The sequence below is a fragment of the Mytilus trossulus genome, chromosome 1 (assembly GCF_036588685.1).
Source record: "Mytilus trossulus isolate FHL-02 chromosome 1, PNRI_Mtr1.1.1.hap1, whole genome shotgun sequence".
In the NCBI taxonomy this organism is placed as follows: Eukaryota; Metazoa; Mollusca; class Bivalvia; order Mytilida; family Mytilidae; genus Mytilus; species Mytilus trossulus.
Genome location: NC_086373.1, coordinates 68,812,731 through 68,819,058, shown reverse-complemented (window position 1 = coordinate 68,819,058; position 6,328 = coordinate 68,812,731).

The following is a 6,328-nucleotide window of genomic DNA, read 5'->3' as shown; positions in this document are numbered from 1 at the left end:
CCACCATGTTTCTTCGCTTGCATTTATATTCTGATTTACAATAACTGACCAAAGTTTTTTTGATGGGAAAGAACCAGTATTTGCAAAATTAACAATATAATCTGTAATGTTATATTTTTCGGCTGCTTTATGTTGTCAGGTATAAAACCAAGTTGTTCTGGAACACATTTATGTTTGAATTCCATAAGTCTGCTTATCATTATTCGTTTTGGTAACGCAGAAGACTTTAACCTACATAGTCTACCAAAAAATAAAAGTTTACATCTGTTGATAATGCTTTCAACTGAAAACCAACCTAGAAGACTTGTACATTTGTCAGAACGGGTTCGTTTTGGAAGTCCTTTAATAATTTTACACACAAATCTGTGAGATCTTTCTAACATCGTAAGTTCTGTTTGAGTCAAATTGTTCCATAACTCACAACCATATAGAGCTTTGCTGTAACATATTTGAAGTATTATCTTGGAACACGTCAAAGGGTTTAAAATTGATGGAGGAATTCCAGAATTTAGAACTGAAAGAGCAGTTGATCGCAACACTCTACAAGCATTCAACGTCTGGTCCATTGATCTAAATTTACAGTTCATAAGAATACCGACATGTTTGGCAGACGTCACGAGTGGTACGATGTCATCATACAAAGTAAGATTGCTTATAACATTCTTGTTCTTCTTTGAATAACGTAAGACGTTGCTTTTAGTCGGAGAAAAATTGAATGCCCACTTCTCGCTAAATGTCTGACAAATGTTAATAAGGTGTTGCATTCCTTTTTCTGTTGTTGAGAGTAACGCAATGTCGTCGGCTTGAACAGAGCTGCTTACACTGATATCTAGAAGAACGCATCCCAATTTAGAATTTTCAATGTCGCACAAAAGATCGTTTATGTATACTAAATATAACAGAGCTGATAAGACGCCACCTTGGCGAACGCCTCGTTTTAGTTCAAACCAACGAGCCTACCATTGAACAGTACAGAACTACGCATCTCACTGTATATTTCATCTATTAGCAGCCATAAATCACCGGTAACTCCATATTTATGCAGTTTATATAACAATGCATCATGCCATACGGTGTCGAAAGCTTTCGTGCTATCTAACAGCACAACTATAAAATCGCTGTTACGTTCAATATAATGACGAATCGGTTCTTGTAAGTTAAATGAAGCGTGGATACTTGATAATTTCTTTTGGTATGCCATCTGAGATTGATGTGGAAACTTAATGTGCAAGGAGTCGAATCGAGGATAAAGACACTTTTCGAATATCTTAGCAATACAACTTGTTAACGATATACGACGGTACGAATTGGGATCGGTTTTGTTTTTAATTTCCACCTTTGAATAACGGTATAATTACACTTGTTTTCCAATCTAGAGGAGTATAACGTGTTTGTATTATTAGGTTGAATAGATTGCATAAGTGTTTTTGCAATGTTTTACCACCATATTTTATATGCTCATATGAAACGTTGTCTAAACCTGTAGATTTGTTGTTACATAAACATTTACAAATGTTGAAAATTTCTTCAAACTCAAATGGGTTAATTGGAACTTTGATTTCCTTCTGCGTTTGTCGTATTTTATTCACTTCGAGTTTTACCAAATTTCTGTTTTCTGAATTTGTTAACTTGCTATCGAACTGAAAAAAGGATTCGAAATGGTCCGCTCATGCTTTGCATATTTCACTATCGTTTATATGAGTTATTCCATTGAAATTTAGTTCACGACAAAAAGTTTTCTGTTTACGTCTGCTTTTTAAGACCGACAATACATATCTTTGATCATTGTCGATAGACTCTTCCATTCTGTTGGCAATGTTCATAATATGTTCGTTGTAAGCTTTATCCATTTCATTTCTGAAAGTCCGTTTTGCATGTTTGTAATCAGCAAAGAACTGATCGCTTCTATCGTGAATTTTCCCGTTCAGTAAAAAATATACTAGGTAAATTAGGAAGTTTTTGTTCAATACCACATATCCTATTGCTATCAATTACTAATTCTGTGACATACGGAGATATAGTTTTAGAGATCATAATCGCAACACCTCCACGGGCGCTATAGTTATCAAAAGTACCAGGATTATAATTTTATACGCCAGACGCGCGTTTCGTCCACATAAGACTCATCAGTGACGCTCAGATCAAAATAGTTAAAAAAAAAAAGCCAAAACCCATACAAAGTTGAGGAGCATTGAGGACCCAAAATTCCAAAAAGTTGTATTTTTCGGGGCCGTGTTCATCGGCGCATTTTCCAAATACTAAATAGTTTTGTTTATCGATTGAATTAAGGAAGTGGAATTGTGATTTTCTAAGCCAGTGTTCAGATAAACAAATAACATCAATCTTATTACCATTTAAGAATTCTAGTAGATACGGTACTGCAGACATAATTCCGCGACAGTTCCAACATGCTATGTTTAAAGACATTTATGGATGTTCGGTCTTTGTAGATAGAAAACCTGACCATGGAAGCCATTCTTTTAGAAAAATGCCTTCAGGCCAAAAAGAAGGATCCCGTATTAAGCTTTCACATTGAGCATCGATATTAAGTTGCGCAGAAGCTGTTCGTCAATTTTGTTTATCGAAATATCTTAAATGTGTTACATTAACACCTCTTGCAGCGAGATATTCACGCATAGATTCTTCACATGAATTGTGTTTGTCGATACCACCTACGTAGAATCTGGATACACGGTGTCTTGTGGTTTTTTTTTAACAAATCCACGAAATTGTCAACGGTTGTGGGATAACACATGGAAGTTGGAAAATGCACTTGTATATTTGTATTTTGTTCATTTCCTGTTATATTGTTGTTGGTGTTCTTGATTTTATTTTCTATTGAAGTAGATGGAGCTGGATTAACAATATTACTTTGTACATGTATGTCTTTGACTAAAACGGACAAATTCGTAAAATCAGAGGATCTGACGTGTTTTGTGTGTGAGTCAACTAGAGAATTGGAATGTTCATTAATAGAATTCCTTTGAATTGGCTCTTTGGACTGACTCAAATCGGATTCAATCACATTGTAATTATAGATCTAATGCTTCAGCTGAAGCTATAACTTGTTCAGATTTAGATTTTAGAATGTCTGCGTACGATTTTGTAGACTTGTCAAGGACTTTGACATTTTTCTTGGTGTTCATGATACGCTTTGGCAAATCATTAATTGACTTCGCGTGAGAACAACAATCAGTATTTACTTTTTTGAGTTCATCGTCAAATTCTTTCAGTTTATCACTCATGATGTTTGTCTTTGTTTTCAGACTTACAACGCCTTGCGCTCGTGTATCACTTAGCTGGTTAATTGTACATGACTCAGATTTCACGCTTGAACGTAGTTCGTTAACGTCTAGTTTTACTGTTTTAAAGTCGTTTTTTATTTTGTTTACATCTGTCGTCAACTGTTGAATGCTGTTTTCGTATTCATCAAGTTTGTTTCGGAAAGTTCCTGAACTTTTTTCAATTGCTAATTTATTTGATTTGCAGGTCATTTCCGCTTCGTGTGTAACGACACTCATGTTGTTAACTGTTTTAGCTAGGTTTTCGTTGTTATCTCGTAAGGATGAAATTTGATTCTGAAAGTTCCGTAACCGGTCATTGTTTTTCTGGTTGGCATTGACTAGTTGCTTGTTTTCTCGTACTAATACAGAGACGGTTTTATTAAGATATTCGATTTCCTGAGTGTAGTCGCCTTTCAATGTATTAATTTCTCTTTCTATGCGCACGAGAGTCTCTTTCAGACACAAGTTCTGAGAAAATTCGCTAGAATGTGTTTTGTTATTTTCATCTGTTGTAGACATTTTTCGGGCACTTTGTGTATGCGAACGAGTATTTAGGGCTAAGGGCGCATGCGTGGAGGAAAGACGTAAATTTTTGACAGCTCCGATACTCACCAATATTTTAGGTTTCCTACAGATTCAAATTGTCCATAGCTCAATATTTTTGTCCCTTTTTGATAGATAACCCTTTACCAAACACTCGTAGTGAATGTACATTGTATTTATTAGTTTTAAGAAAACAAACATGACAAGTATAAAAGTCATTTGGTCAAAACGGAAGTTGAGAAAATAAATCAAAACAAGAAAATCTTCAGAACAAAATAACAACACTCTGCTGCTTTTCCTTTATACTAACACGGCTATTTCAATTTCCTGTACTGCTTGGTAGCCGAGGATACGAAGATAAAGTGAACAAAGGTATATATTAATGATTAACATATTTTATTGTACAAAATTAAAATGAGACTTTACTATACTTTACTGATCACATCCTTTATATTGCTTATCTGCCATCATGCAAACTTCAAAACCATCTTTGAAAAAGAGGAGCATGAACACACACATGATCAGAAAACACTCAGTTCAATAACAAACTTAGCAAGTCTGAAATTAAAAGTAAACAAATGCAGACCAGTAAATAAATATTTATTCATAATTCTACTTGCAAATGCCTTCGATACTGAAACAAACACAGGGCCTAGAAGTACTAGATAGCCATGTGGTACTTGTAACAAAGCAGTTACCTGGAAGCACAAAGCTGTATGTTGTGACAGCTGTGATACCTGGTTCCATAAATTTATGGATGCAAGCAACATCTCGTGGGAGTGCTTACAATGTGGTATGCCAAATTTTTCAACATCATCATTTAACTCCACATACTCAATAGATACAGAAAATCAGTTTCTGATCTTAGTAAATGCTCAGACTTGAGCAGCCCAGGTGTACCAAATGCAACATCATCACCTATAGAATTACCGGTACATAAAAACAACAAGGGTTCACAACAGAAAAAGCAAAAATCCAAAATAAGAAAACCAATTAGAGTAATCAATGTAAATTTCCAATCACTTTGCAATAAAAAACCTGATCTACTAGAAATAATCAATTCATGTAAACCAGACATTATCATAGGTACAGAGACATGGCTAGACATGTCAATACCATCAACTGACTTTTTTCCTAGCAACTTGTACAATGTATACAGAAATGATAGACCAACAAACAACAAAAATCAAAGCCATGGTGGTGTTCTAACAGCTATCACCAAAGAGTTTATTAGTTCTGAAATTGTAGAACTTAAAACAGATTGCGAAATAGTATGGGCAGAAATAAACATTTCTGGTACAAAAAAGATCTGTGTTGGTAGTTACTATAGACCCCCATCAGATAAAGGTACATCTTTAGAACAACTCAACATCTCCTTAAATAGACTAGATAATACAACAACCACAAATATATGGTTAGGAGGGGACTTTAACCTTGGACACATAGACTGGTCAATACCAGCATTCATATTAGGCAAACCAGATGCTAAACATCATCAGCTATTACTAGACATAATATCAAATTATAACTTGCACCAAGCCACAGACAAACCAACACGTAAAGACAGAATACTATATATCATTCTTGTAAACAATCCAACTAGTATAAACAAACTTAACACTTTACCACCTATTTGCTCAGCAGATCACGATATAGTTTATGCAGAAATGGACACCTGGCTTAAAAGAGTAAGAGAAACACCAAGAAAAATACTTAAATATAAAGAGGCAAACTGGAACAACATAAAAAATGACCTCACTACAACACTAAATACCATCAATAAATTGTTTGACTCGAGTGATGCAGATACACTAAGGAACACCTTCAAAAACGATCTTCTCAAATCAATAGAGTCAAATGTACCTCACAAAATGCTCACATACAAGCATAGACTACCGTGGATAAATAACAACCTTAGGAAACTCATTAACAAGAAAAATAAGTGTTAAAAAAACAGAAATAGAAACCCTTCTAAATACAAGAAACTAAAACAAACAGTACAAAAAGAACAAAGGAAGGCATACTGGAACTACATAGAACAAATTATTTGTGATTTACCAATCAATGAACCGGACCAACATCAGTCCACAAACACAAACCAAAAACGTTTATTTCAGTTCATCAAAAGCACTAGAAATGATAATACAGGAATTGCACCTTTGAAAAAAGACGGTGTACTGATTACAGACACTACTGAAAAAACAGATATTCTTAACCAACAATTTCAGTCAGTATTTACAAAGGAACCACCACCTAATATTCCTGATAAGGGTCCAAGCCCATACACAAAAATGCCAGAAATAAACATCACTACACCAGGTGTTGAAAAATTGTTACATAAACTAAATCCACACAAAGCAAGTGTTCCAGATAACATCAGTGGACGTGTATTAAAAGAACTAAAAGCACAAATAGTACCTATCCTTACCACCATATTTACCAAATCTCTGGAATCGGGAAAAACACCAAAAGACTGGAAACATGCAATTGTTGCACCAGCA